This window comes from Pinus tabuliformis, chromosome X, assembly GCF_031772625.1.
Source record: "Pinus tabuliformis cultivar Carrire ecotype Pingquan chromosome X, CPIR1, whole genome shotgun sequence".
NCBI classification, from domain to species: Eukaryota; Viridiplantae; Streptophyta; class Pinopsida; order Pinales; family Pinaceae; genus Pinus; species Pinus tabuliformis.
This window is the reverse complement of record NC_142308.1, coordinates 251,974,478-252,002,335: the sequence shown is the minus strand read 5'-3', so window position 1 is coordinate 252,002,335 and position 27,858 is coordinate 251,974,478. Positions and strand designations below refer to the sequence as shown.

General features: G+C 40.6%; 1 pseudogene; it reads left to right on the top strand.

The window, feature by feature from the left end:
- LOC149139325 (uncharacterized) lies at positions 1-27,531 on the top strand (annotated as a pseudogene).
- The last annotated feature ends 327 nt before the right edge of the window (positions 27,532-27,858 follow it).

The following is a 27,858-nucleotide window of genomic DNA, read 5'->3' as shown; positions in this document are numbered from 1 at the left end:
ATGTCTTCTTCATCAGGTTTCAAGGCTCTCAACTTCATAGTAGATGCTAGAGAGATCCCACTGCCTGATAAAATCAACCTACATAGGAATACTAGTGAACTGATTTATAGTGATTTGAAAAATAATTCCTTGTATGCTAGCAGAGCTGAAACTTTACTAGAAAAATTAGTTAATCAGTTAAAATTAGAAAAATCAAATTCAAGAGCTCTAACCACTCAAAATCAAGAGTTAAACAAATTGATTGCTAAAATTGGGTTCAATCCCGAAGATAGAAGTGTTGTTCAAAAGTTTTTGCAGGGAGTTGAGACAGAAATCCAGGTGCTGAGGAAGAAACTGAAGATACCCTCCATAGAGCATCCAATGGCTTCAGATGTAGCACAGGAGGATAAACAAAAAGAAGCATTAATTAATGAACTTGTACAGAGGAATGATGAAATCACCAAGTTGAAGGAAATAAATTATGTTTTGCAACAGAAAATTGATTCTCATGTTTGTATTATTGTAGTACAATCAAATTCTAAAGACGCAGTTAATAAGTTAACTAGAGTTATGACTGAGTTGTAGATTTTTTAGAATGAGATGAAGAAAATTCAAAGGGATTATGAAAGTGCCTTGATGATTATAAAATCCACTGAAAGATACTTGGAAATGTCCAAGAAGAATGTTGGAAATTACATAAATGATTTTCAAGTTGCTTCTCAAGAAATTAAAGAGCTAAAGGAGAAGGTGAAGGGAAATATGTCCCTTGTTCAGGCTAGAGAAATTTTATGGAATGATATCATTCATATTGTGAGGAACATTTGGGAATCATTGTCTATAATAGAAGAGGAGAATATCATTATCAAAGCCCTGGAAAGCTTCATCACTTCTATTAAGAAAAAATTACAGCAATGAGGTTGGTTTGCAAAGAAAATGAATGATTTCCTTAACTCAAGATCTTCACAGTAGTTAAGGGAATTAAGAGTTGAAGACAGGACTGAGTAACTTTTAGAGATTAATAAAATGATTGTGAAGAACCTGTATAGGAAGAAAACAGAGGTAAAAGAAGTTTTAATGAAATTCAATACTGATTTTGATAAATAAAAAAAAAACAAGAGCAGCTTTGCCTTCATGTTGGGACCAGCAAGGAAATCTATTACCCTGGGAGACTTATGAAACTTTGATGGTGGAGGCTAAAATAAAAATTGGTTCAACTCATGAAAGAACAACAGTGTTGAAGGGAGAAACAATTGTCAATTATTTGCACAGGGATTTCCAGCTTTTATGGTTAATGAGAACTCTTTTTGTGGACAAACCAACATACAGCAGAATCACCAACTTCATAATGGCACACACTAGGTTTGTCAAGAGTCTCAGTTTAGATACAGCCATCTAGGAAAAAAGAAGGGAATGGATGTCATCGATAGCAACAAGTGCAGAAGTTCGACCTTCATTTGCACCAAAGTCTCAGATTACCAAATGAAGCAGTGCCACCTATCATGCAGCAGTTTTCTTCTTAGATGTTTTCGAAATTATGTATTTATTTTATCTCTTTTCAAAATGTAATGTTCGAAAAAGTATTAATTCCAAAGTAGTTTAGGAAGTTAGCAGTTTTTGCATTTGACAGTTCTTAACTGTGTTTTTGAAATTTTGTATAAAATGAACTCGGAAAGATAAGTGATAGTTTTGAGTTTTGGACCTCTAAAGCAAAAACTACATGTATTCTCAATCTTTATGTGGATTTGAATAAAGAGTTTGAAGTGATTCCAGACACATGTTGAGTACAAAATGTGTTTCCTAATATTTTCATTTAAGGTTTTTCTTCATAGAAAAGAATAATGAAGTTAATGGCCTTTAATTTTATAGTTCTACAAACTCAAATTCATGTGAGTTAAAGTTAAAAGTACCTTAATTATGTGCTTCTCTTTTCTCTATCTAATTCCATGCTAATTTCATGTTTCCCCTAAAGTTGAAAACAAATATTCTACATTAAGAAGCATGTGTTGAATACTTTCCACTATCCTTTCTCACTTCTCTTTCATTAAAATTGTATTCATCACCAGAAGGCCTCTTTGAATAATTGTTTTTCCCATAGGAGATTAAGAGATGACGTATTTATAATTATAATTTTTGGGGTTTTAAAACAATGGGACATCCAACTTATTTAATCACAGTTTTAAATGAATGTCTTGGGAACTGACTTCTCCTTAGTTAGAGGTTGTCTTCCAAGGTACAACAGAGGGGAAGATGGAGAGGGAGTGGGGGGGAGAAAGGAAAAAGAGGGAGAGGTGGAGAGGAAGAAAGAGGGAGAAAGCGGGGGGGGAGGAAAAAGAGGGAGAGGTGGATAGGAAGAAAGAGGGAGAAGGGGGGCGGACTGAACAAGAAGAATAGAGGAAGTGGTGGGAGAAAGAGAGAAACAAAGAGATAGGAGAGGGAGAGGGAAGGAGGGTGAAAGAGGAAGAGAGAGATGGAGGGAGGGAGAGAGGGATAAGGTAAGAAATATGGATGTGAGGAAAAAGAAAGAGGGAGAGAGGGGAGGGGTATTAGATAGATAGATAAAGAGAGAGGGAGTGATGGAGGAGGAGGTGGTAGTGAAGGAGGTACTAAGGGAGGGAGGAATAGATATGGAAAGAGAGTTTGAGAGAGAGAAAGGTTTAGAGAGAGGGATATAGGAGGGAGAAGAGAGAGATGGAGTGAAGGAGAGATGGGAAGATGGAGAGATAGATAGATATAAGGATATATGTAGAAAAGGGGATATAAGGGTAGAGGTGAGAGAGGAGGGAAAGAGAGAGAGAAACAAGGGGGAGAGGGGACAGAAAGTGTGGGAGGGAGGGAGAGTGAGAGAGAGCTTGAGCATGAGATGAAAAAATAGAGGGAGGGAGAAATGGGGTTTGATAATGACATAGAGTAAGGGAGAGAGATCCAAAGAGATAGGGGATATTAGAGAGAGAGAGAGAGAGAGAGAGAGAGAGAGAGAGAGAGAGAGAGAGAGAGATAGGGAGGGAGAAATAAGAAGTGGGTGAGTGAGAGAGGAAAAAAAGGAGAGAGAGATATAAGGGGAAGGAAGTAGAGAGAGGGAGTTAGGGAGAGGGATAGGGAGAGGGAGGGGGAGAGGGAGAGGGAGAGGGAGGGGGGGAGCAAGAGGTAAAGAGAGATGGGGAGGGCAAGACAGGAAGTGAGTGAGGGTGACAGGAACAAAAGGAGAGAGAGACAATGGGAGGGAATTATAAATAGGGGGTTAGGGAGAGGGAGCGGGAGCGGGGGGGGAGAGGGAGAGGGAGCGAGGGGGCAGAGAGAGAGAGAGGGAGACCTCGTAACCTTTTCCCCTAAACCTTCTTCCCTAAGGCCATATTCCTTCCCTATTCCATCTACCCTAAGGCCCTATTCCCTATACCCTAAGGCCCTATTCCTAGACCTAGGAAACTTCACACCAATTACCCCTATGTTTGGACTCCCTTCATCCTAGGTCCTGTATTCCCCTAACCCATAAACTTAGTCCCATACCCCAACCAAAACCCTTGGCCACAGTGCCTTAGACCAATCACAAGGAATTTTATAAAACACCCAATAGAATGCATACTTTCTTGTTGGGTAAAAATTCTCAAAAGGAAAGCACACAAGTTCCTAATGCGTGAAAAAATTTACCCAAAAAGAGCATGTGTGAATTCTTGTTTCTAAGAATGCGTGTATGTTCCTATGAACAACTCTTTGGCATCCATAATGGTGATTCAGGGAATGTTGAAACAATCAATCCAAGAACTTGTGTGTGTTCCTATGAACATGTGCACATTATTGAAAAAGCGTGTTTCTGATGACGCCATTTCCACTTTTAAGACCATCAACTTTATGCAAACACCCTATGAGCTTAGAACCCCTCATTATTTGAACACTAGAAAGAACACTTTATTAGGAAATTTTTAATAGGCTACAACAAAATCCAACGAAAGGTTAGTTGATCATTCCTTGAACATAGTATTCTCATTAAGGGGGAGCCCAAAAAAGGGACAACCAACCCTTCCTCAAGCATAGTATTCTAGTTAAGGGTGGCACACTAAACAGTTAAACAATGTTTCCTTTACTATAGTATTATTGTCTTGGGAAACTCAAAAAAGGATCAACTAACACTCTTTATCATAGTATTCTCATCAAGGAGGATTATGAGCAACATTCAACCAACCCCTTTCTTATACTCTAGCTTTGTCCCTACTCAAATATTCATAAATCATATCTATATTTCCTTTCAAGCAGTCATGTAAAATTGTTGATTTTTGGGTATTCTTGTACCCATCATCAAGTGGTGTGATTCTCCTAAAGTTATATTCATCATCATCAATTTGTTACATGTGAAGCAAGCCTAATCCATCATGTGTGTAGAATGCTTCTCACAATGGTAATTATGATAAATGGCTATTATTAGAAAATAATTATCGCACATCTTTATCATCCATATAGAAGATAAATTATTATCATTATTACATGTATTAAATTTATATATATGTATTCAAATTAAAGCTAAAAAGTTATGATATTATTTTGTAACATTCGTAAAAAAATATGTAGAAATGGTATATAACTTATGATATTTATATTAGTTTATGTTCATTTATATTTATTTATTACATGGATTATATTCTTACTGTAGAATAAAGTTTGTCTATATTGAATTTAATTAATTTATATATAGTTTAATCTAATTATATTAATATTTGGTTGCATATTTGTCATCGAAAATATGTTTTGAAATGTTAGGTTTTGAATGCTCTATGAAATTCTTTTCAATGGATTAAAAGTGGTTGAAGGAACAACCTTCCCAAGTAGAGAGCAATTGTACAACAAAGATATCAACCATGGATTTGTTGTTGTAAATGATAATAGGGTTCTGAAATGAAATTTCAATTGTTCCATGCATCAAGAGGTGCGAATACATTCTAGAAAGAAAAATGTATTTTTATTGAATAAGATTGTATATTTTCAATCACAATGACTACTCACTACAATACGTGGAGTTGAAGGAGATTGCTAGTGTCAATTCTAATAGTGGATATAAAAATATTCTACGTTAATCTAGATCTTATTTTCTTGGTACAAAAGTATAGCAAATTGATATACAAATTTTCAAATCATAGAGATTGCATTTATAGAGGTCATGTCACAATTGTAGCTGAAAATTATTCTATTTAAGGGAAGATTTTGGGATCTTCTCATTTGGTGTGTTGGTGAAAGAACTTGTATTACCTTATGAAATTTGTTAGTCAAAGATATGTAAGATACCTAATCCTTGTCATTATGGTATTTTGAAAATAATTAATTTAGGATAAATATGAATAGGTAGGTGAATATGAAGAGTCGTAGGTAATGGAAACTTAATCCCTTAGGGTATGTTATTATGTACACTTGAGAAGGACTATGAGAAGTCACAAGTGAATAGGAACAATAATTAGGAGTCCAAGAGACCTCTTGGAATATGAATCCATGATCCAGGTGGATATTGGTGGCCACCCGCCTATTCCACTTGGACCCCCACCATTGTACCATTATTTCTTTCAGTTTCCATAATTGTAGCACAATTTACTATTTTTGGCATTTTTCTGAGTCCTAAACTTTCGAAGTCGTTTTGAGGCCCTAAACGACATTTTTTTAGAAAATGGGCATATTTGAGAGTTTATTTGACATTTGTAGTCTAAATTTATATTCCTTGGATAGATATTTCTAATGAGGTGTCATGCGCGGGTGGTCCGTAGGAAGTTGATGTACCAATTCACCCCAACGTGGCCCATAATTTTGGCACTTCATCTCTTAGGGTTAGATTTTTGGAAGTTTAGGGTTTTCCATTGTTTCTCAATAATAAATAGGCCTTTGAGCCTCATTGTAACACAGTTCAAAGGCATGTAGCCACCACATCTCTTCTCAAAGATAAGCTACAATCACCTGAGCTAGTTTATTTCCATTTTGTATGTAAGCACATTTGAGTTCTTTAATATTAATGAAATGAATTTGTATTTCTATTGCATCTATGTGTTTATGTTTATATCTATATTATGTTATGTTCCTACATAAGTCTGGATCAGTGGTTTCAGAGCGGTCTGCTCTTCCTCTGTTTTTCTTTGCATGTCTCCGACGAGGTCAGGGTATAAGTAGTTAGGGCTCAAACTGGTTGAACCTTTGCAAGATCAACCTCACAAACCCTATCAGCCTCCCATGGTGGAATAAAAAAGCAACGGGATGATGGAAAACTTTTCCCATATACTTCAGTGGATGCCCACATGTGACACATCTCATCTGGAAACCACTATGGAGGCTCCACTCCCTTCAAGGTACAAGTCAACTTTGGCATTACCATATTTGATATCTAGATAGATGTAGGCATCGTAGATAGATGGTTAAATCTATTGGAAGGGTATTTTCTAGTTCATGATTTTTCCAGTAGGGACAATATTACATTTTCACTCCTCAAAGTCGACCCCCACATCAAGGACTAGTGGGAAACATACTATGAGTAGAAGGAAGAGAGGGAACCCTCATTGTTTTTAGTCGCACCCACTTGGAAATCCTTCCGAGGAACCATCAAGGAGTAGTATTACCCCGTTGGGAGCTATGAAGATAAGTACATAAAGTGGACCACACTGTGGCAGGGAAGGGACCAAGACGTGTCAGAGATCACAAATATTTTTCATACCCTTCACACGAAGTTGGGTATCAATGATTCTAAGTGGAATCTATTAATTAAGTATCGTGTTTGTCTGCACAAATCATCTAGGATGAAATGGAGTTCCTAGACATCTCCTCGCTTGGAGCTACCTACCGATTCGTTGTCAATATCGAGTAGAAGTTTAAACAAAAGAAGCGATACTTTGGATCTAAAAATTCAAAGCAAGGGAAAGGGGCCCCCAAACCATGGAACAAAGGAAAAATCCAAGACAGGGTGACCCAAGACAACCAGTCAAAGCCGCAAGGAAAGAACAACACCATAAAGACAAGTGAGTGTCGAACCAAGCAGTCATTAGTGGTCGAGCTAAAGGCTTCAGAGTCGGATGCATGTTCTGACTCTGATTCAAAACCTGACAAGGGTAATGACAAAGGGAAGGATATTATTGATGTGGATCCCAGCACCATTGTTTCCACCACGAAGATCCAGAAGATTGAGCTCGAAGATCCAGAGGAGGGGGAGAATCTCTTCCACTCATAGATGTGGGTGAAGGGTTTGCCATTGCAATTCATTGTCGACAACAGGAGACAAATTAACCTCATTTCAGTATAGTTTGTAAAGTGTTTGGGCCTACCAACCACACCACACCCAAAGTCGTACACCATCGGGTGGCTTCACCAAGGACAACATCTTCACATCAGCCAACAGTGTCACCTTCCCTACAGTATCAATCCCTTCATGGATGAGGTATTGTGTGATGTTTCTCCTCTTGAAGTTTGTGATGTATTATTAGGCCAACCATACTTGTGGAAGCATCATGTTGTGTATGAGTCAAGGCCTCGTACTATTATTATTTATTTGAGAAATAAGTTATACACGATAATGGAGGTATCCCCATTTGTCTCCATCTCTTTGATCTCTGTTAAGAAATGCAATAAGATCATCTCTCACACTGGGAAATTTTTTTTCTTTCTTATTCGCTCTCAAAGTAAGGGGATGATCGTGGCCACATCCATGGCCCTGGGGAAGGGTTCCTCCACACAGCAGAAGCAGGTGGATAAGGTTTTGGAATAATACAGGGACATCTTCTCCTCACCCACAGGGGTACCCTTGCACCATCAAGTCAAGCATTCACTCCATCTAACTCCCGAAGCACCTCTACCCAAAGATTTGATACATTGTCACTCCATTCTGGAAAGTGAAGAGATAAAGCGGTAAATCCAGGAGTTGCCACAAAAAGGGAACATCTGACCAAGTTCATCACCTTGTGGGAGCCCCATTGTACTTTTACAGAAGAAGGATGAGACGTGGAGGCTTTGCATTGATTATCGGGTAGTAAAAAAAATCATTGTCAGGAACAAGTATCGAATCCCACAAATTGATGACCTTCTAGACTAGCTCAAGGGGGCCAAGTATTTCAGCAAGATCGATCTGAAGTATGGCTATCACCAAGTTCCAATGGAGCCCACAAATGTATGAAAGATCACCTTCAAATCCAAGGAAGGCCTTTTTGAAAGGTTGTTTATGCCCTTCGGGTTGACAAATTCCCCTGCTACTTTTATGATGCTAATGGATGACATCTTACGGCCCTTCACCAACTCATTTGTGGTTTTTTATCTGGAAAATACCCCCATCTTCAGGAAAAGTTGGGAAGAACACTTGCAACACATTTGGTAGGTCCTTCTAACCTTGTCACAACACAAACTATGTGCCAACTTGGAGAAATGCACCTTTGGCATGATCCAAGTGCAATATTTGGGTTACATCATAGATGAGCGAGGCATACATGTGGATCCTACTAAGAACCAAGTCATTTGGGATTGGCCAGCCCTAATCACTCTAACAGAGCTCCGCAGCTTTTTGGGATTTGTAATTTTTTATCGGAGGTTCGTGTTGGTATTATCCCATATCACTTGGCCTTTGAGTCAGATTACCAAGGGCGGAGTGAAAGCAAAGTTTTCCTAATTTGAGTCTGAACAAAAGGAATTCATTGAGTTGAAGCATTGCCTCTACTCTGCACCAATACTCACATTTCCAGACCTGCAACAACCATTTTAAATTGATACATATGCATCCAACTACGAAATTGGTGCAGTCCTCACCCAGGACAGGCATCCAATAGCCTATCATAGTGAGACACTTTCTGATACTATTCGAAAGTATCGCACCTATGATAAAGAGATGTATTCCATCACGCAGGTTTGCTGGAAATGTATGCCTTACATTTTGGGGAAGGATACATTCATCCACACAGATCACCGACCTCTTCAATTTATACATACATATGGGAAGTTACAGAACAATCACCATCAAAAGTGGTTTACATATCTGCAACAATTCTACTTGAATATTAAATATAAAAAGGGCAACACCAATAATGTTGTAGACCTCAATCAGCCCCCAGTTGTAGCACTGACTATTATTCTCAACTCTTGTGGCCACGAGACCTCTGGATGACCAAAACTATATATAAATGATTCAAATTTTGCCTCCACATACTAGATGTTAGTGGATGGAAAGCAAGTTCCTGATTTTCACCTCCAGGATGCATTATTATGCTACCTAGGCCACTATTGTGTTCCTTCAAGTAGGCGTGCCAAACCGATTTGTGAGGCACACTACAGTCGGGTCATAGGACACTTCGGTGTGGATAAAATTGTGGTCATGCTAAAAAAGTACTTTTATTGGCCAAAACTTCGACAGGATGTTGGGAAATATATCAGCTCCTACATTTCCTGCGCCATCGCCAATCCAACTATCAAGAAGCAACGCCTGAATACTCCTCTGCCTACACCTAGCCAACCTTGTGAATCCATCTCCATGGACTATTTGTCTGGCCTCCCTTCTACCAAGCATGGTAATGACTGTGTATTTGTGGTCATGGACATATTTTCTAAGATGGCTATATTGGCGGCCTACAAGAATAGTATCACAGTGGGGGACACTGCCAAAATATTCTTTGAACGAGTGTGGGTACATTTCGGGATCCCATAAACCATTTTATGAGATTGGCATAGAAGGTTCTTGAGAAAATTATGGTCAAGCCTCTAGACACTATTGAACACCAAGCTTACCAAGTCGATTGAATTCCATATCCATACTAATGGCTAGACAGAGGTCATCAATAGGATGATAGTGCACATACTTTGCATGTACAACTCCAAGCATCCACGAACTTGGGAAGAGAGTCTTCCCTATGTAAATCACAGTTATAACAGAGCTCTCCATATCTCAACTAGTCGCAGTCCCTTTCAAATGGGTCTATGATTTCAACCATTATGTTTGATTGATGTTCCATGTGTCATGCGACTACAGAGATAGAATCTACACATGTACTGCCCGAAGATGATAAAGAAACCAAATTTATTAAATGCATCCAGAACATCCAACAGCAAGTTAATGACATCTTGGAGAATTCTAATTCCAATTACAAGCAGCAAAATGATCAACATCGAGTGCCACACAAGTTTTAGGTGGGCGACAAAGTTTGGTTGCATTTGCAGAAAGAATGCCTTACCAGATCCCATCAGAAGCTCAGACCATTCTGATATGGGCCTTACACCATTACCAAGGTTGCAGGACACAATTATTTTGAGCTCATCATTCCCCAATTCCTTGGACTGCACCGAGTGTTCGATGTGGACCGCCTTCGGCCATACTTTCCACCATTACGGGACACATCAAACGCTGGAGAACAACTCACACCAACAGAGTTAAACCCATACTGCATGGAATAGGACAGAACTGATCCAATCATGGACACACAAATCAATAACACTCACCAAAAAAAGATCTAATTGTTTTGGATTGTCAAAGTTGGTCAGCTCTTGTACCAAGGCAAGTGGCTCACCAAGGACCAAGTTCAGCAAAAGTTTACCCATCTCATGGAGGCACTCAATGCAATGGGGTCCATTACTTCTTAAGGGGGTAGGACTACTCCAAGTGGATATCAGTGGCCACCTACCTATTCCACTTGGAACCCCACCATTGTACCATTATTTCTTTTAGTTTCCATAATTGTAGCATAGTTTACTATTTTTGGCAGTTTTTCGGGTCCTGAACTTCCGGAGCCATTTTGAGGCCCTAAACGATTTTTTTTGGAAAATGGGAAAACTTGAGGTCCTAATTGATTTTTGCAATCAAAATTTATAGTCCTCGGATAGATATTTCTAACGAGGTATCGTGCACGTCAAATGGAAATCATATGCCAAAGTTACGACCCCGGGAAGTTGATGTACAAATTTACCCCAACAGGGCCCATAGTTTTGGTGCTTCATCTCCTAGGGTTAGGTTTTTGGATGTTTACGGTTTTCCATTGTTTCTCAATAATAAATAGGCCTTCAAACCTTAATGTAACACAGTTCAGAGGTATGTAGCTGCCACATCTCTTCTCAGAGATAAGCTACAATCGCCCGAGCTAGTTTATTTCCATTCTATATGTAAGCATATTTTAGTTATCTAATATTAATGAAATGAATTTTTATTTCTGTTGCATCTCTATGTTTATGTTTATATATGTATTTTCTTGTGTTCATGCATAATTCTGGATCAGTGGTTTCAGAGTGGTCTACTCTTTCTCTACTTTTCTTTACATGTCCCCAACAAGGTCAAGGTATAAGGAGTTAGGGCTCGAAGTAGTTGAACCTTTGCAAGACCAACCTCACAAAACTCGACGACCTCCCATGGTGGAAGAAAAGAAAGATAGGGAGTAGGAGATCCCTTCAAAATATTTCTCGAAGAATCCCTCGTGCAATAAAGAAATGCGATGATGGACAACTTTTCCAAAATCCTTCGACGGATGCCCATAGACGACCCATCTTCAACCAACAGCCACTCTATAGGCACAAATCCCTTCAAGGTACAAGTCAAATTTGAAATTCCCATATTTGAAGGCTAGATATATGCAAATGTCGTATATATATATGGTTAAATCTGTTGGAAGGGTATTTTTTGGTTCATGATTTTTCTAGTAGGGAAAAGATTACTTTTTCACTCCTTAAAGTTTCCCCCCACATCAAGGACTAGTTTGAAGCCTACTATGAGCAGAAGGACGAGAGGGAACCCTCACTATTTTTAGTCATACCCCCTTGGAACTCTTTCCGAGACGCCATCAAGGAGTAGTATTACCCTATCGGGAGCTATGAAGATAAGTACATAAAGTGGACCACACTACGGTAGGGAAGGGACCAAGACGTGTCAGAGTTCACAAATATTTTTCATACCCTTCACATGAAATTTGGTATGAAGGATTTTGAACGGAATCTAGTACTCAAGTACCGTGGTTGTTTACACAAATACATCCAGGACGAGATGGAGTTCCAGGACATCTCCTCACTTGGTGTCACCTACTAATACGTTGTCAAGATCGAGTGGAAGTTTAAATAGAAGAAGCGAGACTTTGTATCTATGAATCCAAAGCAAGGTAAAGGTACCCCAACAAAGGCTAAATCCAAGGTGGAGTGACCCAGAATAACCCATCGAAGCCGCAAGAAAAGAACAACACCACAAAGGCAAAGAAGGACACAAGAAAGTGGTGTGAGTTCCATAAGAGCCCCACTCACAACAAAAGTGAGTGTCAAGCCAAGAAGTCACTCATGGCCAAGCTTAAGGCTTCAAAGTTAGATTCATGTTACAACTCTGATTCAGAACCTGACAAGGGGGATGACAAAGGGAAGAATATTATTGATGCGAATCCCAGTGCAATTGTTTCCACCAGAAGATCCATAAGACTGAGCCAAAAGATCCAGAGGAGGGGGAGCATCTCTTCCACTCACAGATGTGGGTGAAGAGTTCGCCACTACAATTCATTATCAACAGGAGGAGCCAAAAGAACCTCATTTCAGCGGAGGTCGTGAAGAGGTTGGGCCTACCAATGACACCACACCCGCAATTGTACACCATCGGGTGGCTTCACCAAGGAGGATATCTTCACATCAGCCAGAAGTGTCACCTTCTCTACATCATCATGTTGTGTATGAGTCAAAGCCTCACATTGTTATTATTTCTTTGGGTAATAATTTATACAGGATACCGGAGATAGCCATGCCTGCCACCATCTCTTTGATCTCTACTAAGAAATGGAGTAAGATCATCTGCCAAATCAGGAATTTTTTTTCTTTCTAATTCTCTCTCAAAGTAACGAGAAGATCGTGGCCACATCCATGGCCCCTAGGAAGGGTTTCTCCACACAGTAGAAGCAGGTAGATAAGCTCATGGAAGAATATAGGGACATCCTCTCCTCACACACAGGGGTACACTTTCACTACTAGGTCAAGCATTCAATTGATCTAAATCCTAGAGCACCTCTACAAAACAGGCTAATATATCACCGCTCCATTCTGGAATATGAAGAGATCAAGAAGAAAATCTAGGAGTTGCTACAAAAAAGGAACATCTGACAAAGTTCCTAACCTTGTGGGAGCTTGATTGTACTTGTACAAAAGAAGGATGGGACTTGGAGGCTCTACATTGATTATCGAGGACTAAACAAAATCACTGTCAGGAACAGGTATCCAATCCCATAGACTGATGACCTTCTGGACCAACTCAACGGGGCCAAGTATTTCAACAAGATCAATCTAAACTTTTGATATCACCAGGATCCAAAAGCGCCCACATATGTATGGAAGACCGACTTCAAATCCAAGGAAGGCCTTTTTGAATGGTTGGTTATTACCTTCAAGCTGAAAAATGCCCTTGTTACTTTTATAAGGCTAATGGATGACATCTTGACGCCCTTCACCAACTCATTTGTGGTTGTTTATCTAGATGACATCCTCATCTTTAGCAAGAGTTTGGAAGAACACTTGCAACACATTCGACAGGTACTTCAAACCCTGTAGCAACACAAACTGTGTGCCAACTTGGATAAATTCACCTTTGGCGTGAACCAGGTCCAATATTTGGGTTCATAGATGAGCGAGGCATGCATGTGTATCTGACTAAGATCCAAGTCATTTGGGATTTTCTCGCCCTGACCACTCTAGCAGAGCTTCATAGATTTTTGGGCCTTGCAAATTTTCATCATAGGTTCATGTTGGGATTCTCCCATATCACTTAGCCTTTGAGTCAGATTACAAAGGGCAAAGCGAAAGAAAAAATTTCCTAATCTGAAACCCAATAGAAGGTGTTCATTGAGTTGAACTATTGTCTCTACTCTACATCGGTAATCACATTTCCAGACCTACAGCAACCATTTGAAATTGAGACAGATGCCTCTGACTATGCTATTTGTGTAGTTCCCACCCAGCAAGGGCATCCAGTGGCCTATCATAGTGAGACACTTTACGATACAATTCGGAAGTACCCCACCTATCACAAAGAGATGTATTTCATCATGCAGATTTGCTGGAGATGAAAGCATTACATTATGGGGAAGGAGACGATCATCCACACTGATCACTGATCTCTTCAGTTTATATAGACACAAGGGAAGTTGCAGAATGATCACAATCATAAGTGGTCTACGTATCTACAACAATTCCACTAGAACATTAAATATAAAAAGGGTAGCACCAATTATGTTGCAGACTGCTCACCCAACCCACCATTGCAGCATTAACTATTGTTCTCAGCTCTTGTGGCCATGAGACCTCTGGATGAACACAACTTTACAAAAATGATTCAGAGTTTGCTTACATATACCAGATGCTAGTGGACCACAAGTAAGTTCCTAGTTTCCACCTTCAGGGAACATTATTATGCTACCTGGGCTACATTTCTGTTCCTTCAAGCAAGTGTGCCAAGCTAATTTGGGAGGCACACTAGAGTCGGGTCACAGGACACTTTGGTGTGGATAAAATTGTGGTCGTACTACAAAAGAACTTTTATTAGCCAAAACTCCGATAGGATGTTGGGAAATATATCAGATCTTCTACTAACTGTGCCATTTCTAATCCAAATATCAAGAAGAAAGGTTTGTACACTCCTCTGCCTACTCCCAGCCAACCTTGGGAATCCATCTCCATGGACTATCTGTCTGGACTCCCTTCTACCAAGCATGGTAATGACTATTTATTTGTGTTCATGGAGAGATTTTCTAAGATGGATATATTGGCAGCCTGCAAGGAGAGTATCACCGTAGAGGACGCTCCCAAATTATTCTTTGAGCGAGTGTGGGTACATTTTGGAATCCCACTAACCATTACATCAGATTGTGATAGGATATTCCTAAGCAAATTCAGGTCAAGCCTGTGGACACTATTGGACATCAAGGTCACAAAGTCAACTGCACTCCATCCCCAAACTAATGGTCAGACAGAGGTTGTCAATAGGATGATATTGCACATACTCCGTATGTACAACTCCAAGCATCCATGAACCTAGGATGAGAGCCTTTTGTATGTGCATCACAGTTATAATAGATCTCTCCATAGATCGACTGGTCGTAGTCCCTTTCAAGTGGGTCTAGGATTTCAACCATTGTGTCTTATTTATGTTTCCATGCCTCATTCAACTACATGGACAGAATCCACACATGTACTGTCAGAGGCTGATAAAGAAACTAGATATATTGAACACATCTAGCACATCCACCAAGAGTTTCACGACATCTTGGAGAATTCCAATGCCAAGTACAAGCATCGACATGATCAACATTGGGTGCCACATAGGTTTCAGGTGGGTGACAGAGTTTGGTTCCATTTGCAGAAAGAACACCATACCGGAGCCCATCAGAAGCTCAAACCACATTGTTATGGGCCTTACACCATTACCAAGGATGTCAAAGATAATTCTTTTGAGCTCATAAATACCCCATTCCTTTGCCTACACCCAATGTTCAATGTTGACCGCTTTCGGCCATACATTCCATGATTATTGGACACGTCATACATTGCAGAACAACTCACACCAATAGAGCTAAACCTAGACTACATTGAATATGCTAAAGCTGATCATATCATGGACATGCAGATAAGGAACACTAACCAGTAGAAGATCCAACTGTGTCAGGTTGTCAAAGCTTGCCAACTCCTACACCAAGGTAAGTCGCTCACCAGGGACCAAGTTCAGTATAATTTTACCCATGTCATGGAGGCACCCAACGCAATGGGGTCCATTTCTTCTTAAGGGGGGAGGACTAATCTAGATGTATATTGGTGGTCATCCACTTATTCCACTTGTACCACCACCATTGTACCATTATTTCTTTCAGTTTCCATAATTGTAGCACAGTTTACTATTTTTGGAATTTTTTTGGGTCCTAAACTTCTGGAGCCATTTTGAGGCCCTAAACGACGTTTTTTTGGAAAACAAGAAAATGTATGGCTCTTTTAATGTTTGTAGTCAAAACATATGGCTCTAACGAGGTATCGTGCATGGAAAATGGAGATCATATGCCAAATTTATGACCTTGGGACGTTGATGTACCAATTACCCTAATCGAGCCCATAGTTTTGGCACTTCATCTCCTAGGGTTAGGCTTTTGGATGTTTAGTGTTTTCCATTGTTTCTCAATAATAAATAGGTCTTCAAGCCTCATTTTAACACATTTCAGAGGCATGTAGTCGCCACATCTCTTCTCAAATATAAGCTACCATCGCCTGAACTAGTTTATTTCCATTATGTATGTAAGCATATTTCAATTCTTTGATATTAATGAAATTAAGTTTTATTTCTGCTGCATCTCTGAGTTTATGTTTATATCTGTATTTTATTGCATTCTTGCATAAGTTAAGATCAGTTGTTTCAGAGCTATCTTCTCTTTCTCTATTTTTCTTTGCATGTCCCCAATGAGGTTAGGGTATAAGGAGTTAGGGCTCAAAATTTTTGAACCTTTGCAAGACTAGCCTCGTAAACCCCAACGTTCTCCCATGGCGAAAGAAAAGAAAGACGCGAGAGCAAGAGATTCCTTCAAAATATTTCTCGAAGAAGCCCTCGAGTGACAAAGGAACGCAATGATGGAAAATTTTGTTAAGATCCTTCGGTAGATGCCCACAGGCGATGCATATTCATCCAACAGCCACTCTAGAGGCACCTTTCCTTCAAGGTACAAGTCAACTTTGACATTCCCATATTTGAAGGCCACATAGGTGAAAACCTTGTAGATAGATGGTTAAATCTATTGGAAGGTTATTTTTCGATTCATGATTTTTCTAGTAGGGAAAAGATTACTTTTTCACTCCTCAAATTTGCCCCCCATGTCAAGCACTAGTGGGAAACCTACTATGAGAAAAAGGACGAGAGGGAACCCTCACTGTTTTCAGCCACACCCACTTGGAACTCTTTCCGAGATGCCATCAAGCAACAGTATTACCCTATCAGGATCTATGAAGAGAAGTACATAAAGTGGACCACACTATGGTAGGGAAGGGACCAAGACGTGTCAAAGTTCACAAATATTTTTCATACCCTTCGTATGAAGTTGGGTACCAACGATTGTAAGCGGAATCTAGTACTCAAGTACCATGGTTGTATACACAAATACATCCAGGATGAGATGGAATTATTGGACATCTCCTTGCTTGGAATCGCCTACAGATACGCTGTCAAGATCGAGTAGAAGTATAAATAGAAGAAGTGATAGTTTGGATCTGTGAATCCGAAGCAAGGGAAAGGCACCCCAAAACTACAGAACAAAGGACAAAGCCAAGGAGGGCTAACCCAAGACAACCCATTGAAGCTGCAAGCAAAAAAAAACACCACGAAGACAAAGAAGGACACATGAAAGTGGTGTGAGTTCCATAAGAAGGATAGAGAAAAGTGGTCGAGTTGAAGGCTTTAGAGTCAGATGCAGAAGATTGAGCCCGAATATCCTAAGAAGGGGATTGTGTCTCTTCCCCTCATAGATGTGGGTGAAGTGTTCGGCACTGCAATTCATTATTGGCAGCGGGAGCCAAAAGAACCTCATTTCAGCAGAGGTCATGAAGTTTTTTGGCCTACCAACCACACCACACCCATAGTCATACACCATCGGGTGGCTTCACCAAGGATGAGATATTTGTGTCAGCCAACAGTGTCGCCTTCCCTACAGCTTCAAGCCATTCATGGATGAGGTATTGTGTGATGTTGCTCCTCTTGAAGTTTGTGATGTCTTATTAGGCCAACCATACTTGTGTAAGCATCAGGTTTTGTATGAGTCGAGGCCTAACACTATTATTATTTATTTGGGAAATAAGTTATACAAGATACCAAAGGTAGCCCCACCTGCTACCATCTCTTTGATCTCTACTAAGAAATGCAATAAGACCATCTCCTAGACCAGGAAATTTTTTTCTTTCTGGTTCTCTCTCAAAGTAAGGGGAATATCGTGGCCACATCCATGACCCCCGGGAAGGGTTCCTCCACATAGTAGAATCAGGTGAATAAGTTTGTGGAATAATAAAGGGACATATTATTCTCACCTACAGGGGTACCCTTGCATTATCGAGATAAGAATTCAGTCGATATAACTCTCAAAGCACCTCCACCCAATGGGCCAATATATCATCGCTCCATTCTGGAAAATGAAGAGATCAAGCGGAAAATCTATGAGTTTCTAAAAAAAGGGTACATCTGATTAATCTCCTCACCTTGTCGAAGCCCAATTATACTTGTATAGAAAAATGATGGGACTTGGAGGCTTTTCATTGATTATCAGTCACTAAACAAAAATAATTGTTAGGAACAGGTCTCCAATCCCACGAAATGATGACATTCTGGAGCAACTCAAGGGGGGGCAAGTATTTTAGCAAGATATATCTAAAGTCTAGCTATCAACAGGCTCCAATAGAACCTACAGATGTATGCAAGACCACCTTCAAATCCAAGGAAGGACTTTTTGAATGGTTGGTTATGCCCTTCAGGTTGATAAATTCCCCTTCTACTTTTATGAGGCTAATGGATGACATCTTTCGCCCCTTAACCAACTCATTCATGATTGCTAATCTGGATGACATCCTCATCTTTAGCAAGAGTTGGGAATGACACTTACAACACATTTGTCAGGTCATTCAAACCCTGTGGCAGCATAAATTGTGTGCCAACTTGGATAAATGCACTTTTGGCATGAGCCAGGTCCAATATATGGGTTACATCATAGATGAGCGAGGCATGCATGTGGATCTGACTAAGATCCAAGTCCTTTGTGATTGGCCAGCCCCGACCACTCTAACAGAGCTTCGAAACTTTTTGGGCCTTGCAATCTTTTTATCGAAGGTTCCTGTTGTGATTCTCCCATATCACTTGGCCTTTGAGTCATAATACCAAGGGCGTAGTGAAAGAAAAACTTTCCTAGTTTGAGTCCCAATAGAAGGCATTCATTGAGTTGAAGCGTCGCCTCTACTCTACACTGGTATTCACATTTCCAGACCTATAGCATACATTTGAAATTAATATAAACACCTTCGACTATGCTATTGGTGCAGTCCTCACCCAGCACAGGCATCTAATAGCCTATCATAGTTAGACACTTTCCGATACAATTCAGAAGTACCCCACTTATGATAAAGAGGTGTATTCCATCGTGGAGGCTTTCTGGTAATGGAAGCATTACATTCTGGGGAAGGATATTGTCATCCACACTGATCATTGACCTCTTCAGTTTATATAGAAACAAGGGAATATGTATAATGCTTTCCATTATAAATGATCTGCATATCTACAACAATTCCGCTTGAACATTAAATAAAAAAATGGCAGCACCAATCATGTTGCAGATCTGCCACATCTCTTCTCATAGTTTATTTCCATTTTGTATGTAAGCATATTTCAGTTCTTTGATATTAATGAAATGAAGTTTTATTTTTGTTGCATCTTTGTTTTTACATTTATATTTGTATTATGTTGTGTTCCTACATAATTCTGAATCAGTGGTTTCAGAGTGGTATGCTCTTTCTTTGTTTTTCTATATGTGTCCCCAGCGAGGTGAGGGTATAAGGAGTTAGGGATCGAAATGGTTGAACCTTTGCAATACCAACCTCTCAAACCCTGACGGCCTCCCATTATGGAATAAAATATAGGGAGACGGATATCCCTTCAAAATATTGGTCGAACAATCCCAAGAGTGACAGAGGAACGCGATGATGGACAACTTTGCCCAGATCCTTCGACAGATTCCCACAGGTACAAGTCAACTTTGACATTCCCATATTTGAAGGCCAGATAGATGCAGACGTCGTAAATAGATGGTTAAAATTGTTGGAAGGGTATTTTTTGGTTCATTATTTTTCCAGTAGGGAAAATATTACTTTTTCACTCCTCAAAACTGCCCCCCACGTCAAGGACTAGTCGGAAACCTACTATGAGCAAAAGGAAAAGAGGGAACCCTCACCTTTTTTAGCCATGCCCACTTGGAACTCTTTACGACATGAGATCAAGGAGCAGTATTACCATGTCGGGAGTTATGAAGATAAGTACAAAAAGGGGACCACACTATGGTAGGGAAGGGACCAAGACATGTCGGAGTTCACAAATATTTTTCATACCCTTCGCACGAATTTGTGTATCAAGGATTCTGAGTGGCATCTAGTACTCAACTACCATGGTTTTCTACAAAAATACAACCAAGATGAGATGGATTTCTGGGAAATCTCCTCGCTTGGCGTCGCCTACCGATACGTTGTCAAGATCGAGAAAAAGTTTAAAGAGAAGAAGTGACACTTTGTATATTTGAATCTTAAGCAAGGGAGAGGCGCTACCAAACCATATAACAAAGGAAAAATCAAAGATGGGGTGACCCAGGACAACCCATTGAAGCTGCAAACAAATAAAAACACCACGAAGACAAAGAAGGAAATAGAAAAGTGGTATGAGTTCCATAAGAGCCCCACTCACAACAAAATTGAGTTTCGAGCCAAGCAGTCACTAGTAGCCAAGTGGAAGGCTTCAGAGTCAGATGCATGTTTTGACTCTGAGTCATAACCTGATAAGGGGAATGAAAAAGGAAAGCATATTATTGATGTGGATTCCAACGCCACTGTTGCAACCACCAAGATCCAGAAGACTGAGCCCAAAGATCCAGAGGAGGGGGAGCATCTCTTCTGCTCATAGATGTGGGTGAAGGGTTCACTGGTGCAATTAGTTATCGATAGCGGGAGCCAAAATAACCTCATTTCAATAGAGGTCGCGAAGCGGTTGGTCTAACCAACCACACCACACTCATAGTCGTACACCATCGGGTGGCTTCACCAAGGACAAGATGTCTACGTCATCTAGCAGTGTTGCCTTCCTTATAGCATTAAGCACTTCAAGGATGAAGTATTGTGTGATGTTGCTCCTCTTGAAGTTTTTGATGTAATATTAGTCCAACCATACCTGTGGAAGCGTCATGATGTCTATGATTTGATGCCTCGCACTGTTATTGTTTCTTTGGGCAGTAAATTATATAGGATGCTAGAGGTAGCCCCACCTGTCGCATCCTCTTTTATCTATGCTAAGCAATGCAGTAATATTATTTCCTGGACCAGGACAAAAATTTCTCTCTAATTCACTCTTAAAGTAAGGGGAAGATCGTGGCCACATCCATGGCCCCTAGGAAGGGTTCCTCCACACAGCAGAAGTAGGTGGATAATGTCATGAAAGAATATAGGGAAATCTTCTCCTAGCCCACAGGGGTACCCTTGCACTGCCAGGTCAAGCATTCAATCAATATGACTCCCTGAGAAACTCTACCCAGTGGGCTGATATATCACCGTTCCATTCTAGAAATTGAAGAGATCGAGCATCAAATCCAAGACTTTTTACAAAACTGGAACATCTGACCAAATTCCTCGCCTTGTGGGAGCCCAATTGTACTTGTACAGAAGAAGGATGGGACCTGGAGGCTTTGCATTGATTATTGGGCACTCAACAAAATCACTGTCAGGAACAGGTATCCAATCCCATAGATTGATGAACTTCTGGACCAACTCAAGGGGGCCAAGTATTTTAGCAAGATCAATCTGAAGTCTGGCTATCACCGATTCCAATAGAGCCCATAGATTTATGGAAGACAACCTTCAAATACAAGGAAGGCCTTTTTGAATGGCTGGTTATGCCCTTCGGGTTGAAAAATGCCCTTACTACATTTATGAGGCTAATGAATGGCATCTTGCAGACCTTCACCAACTCATTCATGGTTGTTTATCTGGATGAGATTCTCATCTTCAGCAAGAGTTCGGAAGAACACTTGCAACACATTCGGTAGGCCCTTCAAACCCTGTGGCAGTGCAAACTGTTTTCCAACTTGGAGAAATGAACCTTTTCCATGAGCCATGTCCAATATCTGGGTTACATCATAGATGAGAAAGGCATGCATGTGGATCTGACTATGATCCTATTCATTCGGGATTGGCCATCTTCGACCACTCTAACAAAGATTTGCAGCTTTTTGGGCCTTGCAATTTTTTATCAGAGATTTGTGTTGGGATTCTTCTATATCACTTGGCCTTTGAGTCATATTACCAAGGGAAAATTGAAAGAAAAAATTTCCTGCTCTGAGTCCCAACAAAAGGCGTTCCTTGAGCTGAAGCATTGCCTCTACTCTGCACCAGTACTCACATTTCCATACCTGTAGCATCTATTTTAAATACAGACAGACACCTCCAACTATGTTCTTTGTGTAGTCCTCACCCAACAAGGGAATCCAGTGGCCTATCATAGTGAGACACTTTCTGATAAAATTCAGAAGTACCCCACCTATGATAAAGAGATGTATTCCATCATGTAGGCTTTCCGACAATGGAAACATTACATTTTGGGGAAGGAGATGGTCATGCACACCGGTCACCGACGTATTTTATTTATATAGACACAATTCAAGTTGCAGAATGATCACCATCAAAATTGGTCTACTTATCTGCAACAATTCCACTTAAACAATAAATACAAAAAGGGTAGCACCAATCATGTTGAAAACTACCTTAGCTGGCCCCCAATTGCAGCGATGACTATTGTTCTCAACTCTTGTGACCACAAGGCCTCTGGATGACCACAATTGCATTCCATCCCTAGAATGATGGCCAGATAGAGTTCATCAATATGATGATATTGCACATACTCCGCATGTACAATTCTAATAATTCATGAACCTAGGATGAGAGCCTTCCCTATGTCCAGCAGAGTTATAACAGAGCTCTCCATAGCTCGACTCGCTGCAGTCCCTTTCAAGTGGGTCTAGGATTTCAACCATTGTGTCAGATTGATGTTGTCATGCCTCATGTGACTACACAGACAGAATCCACACATGTATTGTCTGAGGCTGATAAAGCAACCAGATTTATTGAACGTGTCTAGCACATCCGCCAGCAAGTTCATGACATCTTGGAGAAGTCTAATACTAAGTACAAGTAGCAACATCATCAACATCAGGTGCCATGGAAGTTTTAGGTGGGCAACAAAGCTTAGTTGAATTTTCCAAAATAATACCTTACCAAAGCTCATCAGAAGCTTAGACCACTGTGATATGTGCCTTACACTATTACCAAGGCTATGGGAGACAATTATTTTTATGTCACATTCCCCCATTCCTTGGCATGTACCTAGTGTTTAATGTGGACCACCTTCAGCCATACTTTCCACCATTACCGGACACATCAGATATTGCAGAACAACTCACACCAAAAGAGCTAAACCCAAACTTCATAGAAAAGACCACAAATGATCTGATCATGGACACGCAGATCAAGAACACTCTCCAGCAAAAGATTCGACTATATCGGGTTGTCAAAGTTGGCCAACCCTTGCACCAAGGCAAGTGGCTCACAAGGGACCAAGTTCAACAAAAGTTTCCCCATCTCATGGAGGCACTTAACACCATGGGGTCCATTGCTTCCTAAAGGTGTGAGACTAATCCAGGTGGATATTGGTGGCTAGCCACCTATTCTACCTAGACCCCCAACATTGTACCATTATTTCTTTCAGTTTATGTAATTGTAGCACAATTTACTATTTTATGCAGTTTTTCGGTTCCTGAACTTCCAGAGCTGTTTTGAGGCCCCAAACAACATTTTTTTTTAATGGGAAAATGTGAGTTTTTATCTGATTTTTGTAGTCCAAAGTTATAGTCCTCAGATAGACCTTTCTAAAAAGGTATCGTGCATGTCAAATGGAGATCATATGCCAAAGTTACGACCCTAGGAATTTGGTGTACCAATTTACCCCAACGGAGCCCATAGTTTTGGCACTTCATCTCCTAGGGTTAGAGTTTTGAATGTTTAGGGTTTTCAATTGTTTCTCAATAATAATTAGGCCTTCAATCCTCATTGTAACATATTTCATAGGCATGTATCCTCCACATATCTTCTCATAAATAAGCTACCATCGCCTGAGCTAATTTATTTCGATTTTGTATGTAAGCGTATTTGATTTCTTTGATATTAATGAAATGAAGTTTTATTTCTGTTGCATCTCCGTGTTTATGTTCATGTATGTATTCTATTGCATTCTTGCATAGTTCTAGATGAGTTTTTTTACAACGGTCTTCTCTTTCTCTATTTTTCTTTGCATTTCCCCAACGAAGTCAGGGTATAAGGAGTTAGGGCTCGAACTGGTTGAACCTTTGCAAGACCATCCTTGCAAACCCCTACGGCCTCCCATGGCGGAAGAAAAGAGACATGAGGGAGCAAAATATCCCTTCAAAATATTTCTCGAAGAAGCCCTCAAGTGACATAGGAACGCGATGGTGGACAACTTTGCCCAGATCCTTCGGTGGATGCCCAGAGGTGACACATCTTCATCGTGCAGCCACTTTGGAGGCACCACTCCCTTCAAGGTACAAGTCAACTTTGGAATTCCCATATTTAAATGCCATATAGATATATACGTCGTAGATAGATGGTTAAATTTTTTGGAAGGGTATTTTTCGGTTCATGATTTTTCCAATAGGGAAAATATTACTTTTTCACTCCACAAATTAGCCCCCCATGTCAAGGACTGGTAGGAAACCTACTATGAGCATAAGGATGAGAAAGAACCCTCACTATTTTTAATCACACCCACTTTGAATTATTTCTAAGATGTCGTAAAGGAGCGGTATTACCCTATCAGAAGCTATGAAGATAAGTACATAAAGTGGACCACACTACGGCGGGGAAGGGACCAAGACATGTTGGAGTTCACAAATATTTTTCATACCCTTCACATAAAGTTGGGTATCAATTATTCTAAGTAGCATCTTGTACTCAAGTGCCTCATTTTTCTACACAAATACATCTAAGACGATATGGAGTTCCTGGACATCTCCTCACTTGGCGACGCCTACCAATACGTTGTTAAGATCGAGCATAAGGTTAAACAGAAGAAGCAATAATTTGGATCTGCAAATCTGAAGCAAGGGAAAGGCACCCCCAAACCGCAGAATAAAGGAAAAAGCCAAGATGGGGTTACCTAAGACAACTCGTCAAAGCTGCAAGAAAAGAACAACACCACAAAGACAAAGAAGGACACAAGAAAGTGGTGTGAGTTCCATAAGAGCCCCACTCACAACACAATTCAGTGTCGAGCCAAGTAGACACTGGTGGCTGAGCTGAGGGATTCAGAGTCAGATGCATGTTTCAACTTTGAGTCAGAAGTGGATAAGGGAAATGACAAATGGAAGCAGATTATTAATGTGGAGCCAAACACCATCATTTCCACCACTAGATCTAGAATATTGAAGATTCAGAGGAGGGGGAGCGCCTCTTCCACTCAAAGATGTGGGTGAAGGGTTCACCACTTCCATTCATTATCAAAAATGAGAGTCAAAAGTAACTCATTTTAGTAGAGTTCATGAAGTTGTTGGGCCTAGCAACCACACCACACGCACAATCATACACCATCGGGTGGCTTCACCAAGGATGAGATCTACGTGTGAGTTAGCAGTGTCACCTTCCCTATAACATCAAGCCCTTCATAGATGAGGTATTTCATGATGTTTCTCCTCTTGCAGTTTGTGATGTATTATTAGGCCAACCATACTTGTGGAAGCGTCGTGCTATGTATGAGTTAAGGCCTCGCAATGTTATTATTTCTTTGGGCAATAATTTATACATGATATTATAGGTAGCCCCACCTGCCACCATCTCTTTGATATCTACTAACCAATGCAGTAAGATCATCTCTCAGACTGGGAAATTTGTTTTCTTTTGGATTTACTCTCAAAGTAAGGTGAATATCGTGGCCACATCCATGGCCCCTGAGAAGGGTTAGCAGAAGCAGGTGATTAAGGTCATGGAAGAATATAGGTATAACTTCTCCTCGCCCACAAGGGTACCCTTGCACTATTATTTCAAGCATTTGATCGATCTTACTCCTGGGGAACCTCTACCCAATAGGTCAATATATCACCGATCCATTTTAATAAATGAATAGATCAAGTGGAAAATCCACGAGTTGTTACAAAAATGGAATATTCGACCAAGTTCTTCGCCTTGTGGGAACCTAATTGTACTTAAACAAAAAAAGGATGGGACCTGGAGAATCTACAATAAATATCGAGAACTAAAAAAAATCACTGTCAGGAATAGGTATCCAATCCCACAATTTGATGACCTGATGGACCAACTCAAGGGGGTTGTTTGACACCTAATCCTCAATGGGTTAGTGTGGAAGCCGAATGGACAAAAGGAGTCCAAGAGACCTTGGGATGTGGAACCCAACGGTCAGATATTGTACTATAAATGTAAATCATTTGTTAATAAAAATTGTACTGCATGTTTTATCTTTCATATCTCTCTTTCTACCCATGTGTGTTTAACATGGTATCAGAGCAGGTACCTTCCTGACCTGCTAAAATCTTGTGTGAGCCACTAGTTTTGTGGCATTTGTATGCATTTCAGTGCTGCCATTTATTATTTTGCTGCCATTCTCAGCCTGGCATGAAAACGCTCAGAGCGGCAGGTGAATACCTGCATTGCCATCTTTGACCCATCGTTTCTATGCGTGATAATTAATACTCGATTTTTCCCTGCAGAGTGGTTGGTCTAAGATCTGTGTACTGACCTATAAACTAACGCATCTGTCCTGACATAATGCTCCCTGGCGCACCAGCGCTGCCTCTGGCCATAACGTATCTATTCATAACGCTGGTCTGACACTGGTCTGTCCATATTCCAAATTGTTGGCTCCAATCTGCCAAGGCTTACGCATTCCCAGCGACCATTCCGCCTTGTTCTAGCTGTTCAGGGAAACTGAAAGGGTGCGTATTGCCGTTGAAGGATTGCTAGCCAAGCCTTCGTTGAATTCCTTATGCGTGGTCTCCATGCGTACATCTTGAGTTGTGAAACCTGCGTGTTGTGAAACATGCGTACATCTTGACTGTTACAATCCACGCTCGCCAAAGAAGCCTTGATATCCGCCTCTGCAGCCTGGCTGGTGCACGATCCAATGAATCAATTCTTTCGTCAAGAATGAGAATAAGAAGACAAATTTCATCGTTCCCTACGACGATCAGAGTACAAGCCATAGCAGCACCGTGGAGTCTTCGAGCGGTCCAAGAAATCAGGACGATTCAAAGAAAGCTTTCAATTTGAACGGCAGGGGAACAAAGTTGGTCGAAATTAGCACTAGAACTCATCGGAATAGAGGGGCTAAAGACGCTTTGCGGACTGGCAACGATATCTATAAGAAATACAGGCGAAGCAGGGTTTCTGAAGTGCAGGATTGGCCAAACAATCCTGTATAGCAGTTTGGGTTTGATGCCGCTCCGTGCCACAGCGACTGCGATTCGTCGTCGTCTGTAGTAGTGGACAATGATGCTAATTCTGGCGAAGATTTCCCGTCTGATGTGAAACCCTTGCAGGAAAGTGGTTTTGATCTCAAGCTTTACAAGGAATGGAGAAGCCCGGAGCGACAGGAGCGGAAAATGTTGCCAGATTTGAATCCTCCTCCCTGTGAAGATGATGCGGAAGATTACCGGGATTTTCTGGCCATATCGTTGCGGATCTGAAGAGAATAGACGGCAATATTCTTGATTTCGTCTCCTCCGTCCGACAGGAGTTTGTTTGTGATCACAAACGCTAATTACAGTCAATTTGCCGTGCTCAAAGCCACGTTGGATGAGCAAGCATAAGAGTTATCCAAGGAGGTGATAAAGCCCTTATCCATGTCCAGAACGCCTTCCATTAATGCGATTCTAGAAAGATTTGTTCTGGAAAAGGACGACCTCGCACGGCCTGGTGAAAGAAATCTGATCTTTTGATGATGTATTTGACCTGGAACGGATATCAAGAGCTCCTCCCCCAGAAAAGAGAAGCCTCGGCTCGTCCAGGTAACCCAATGAGATAGGGTACAAACCTCTATACCGTGCCATGAGTAATGAAAGTGCTTTGAGGTTTAGCTGGTTTTTCCTATGTTACCTG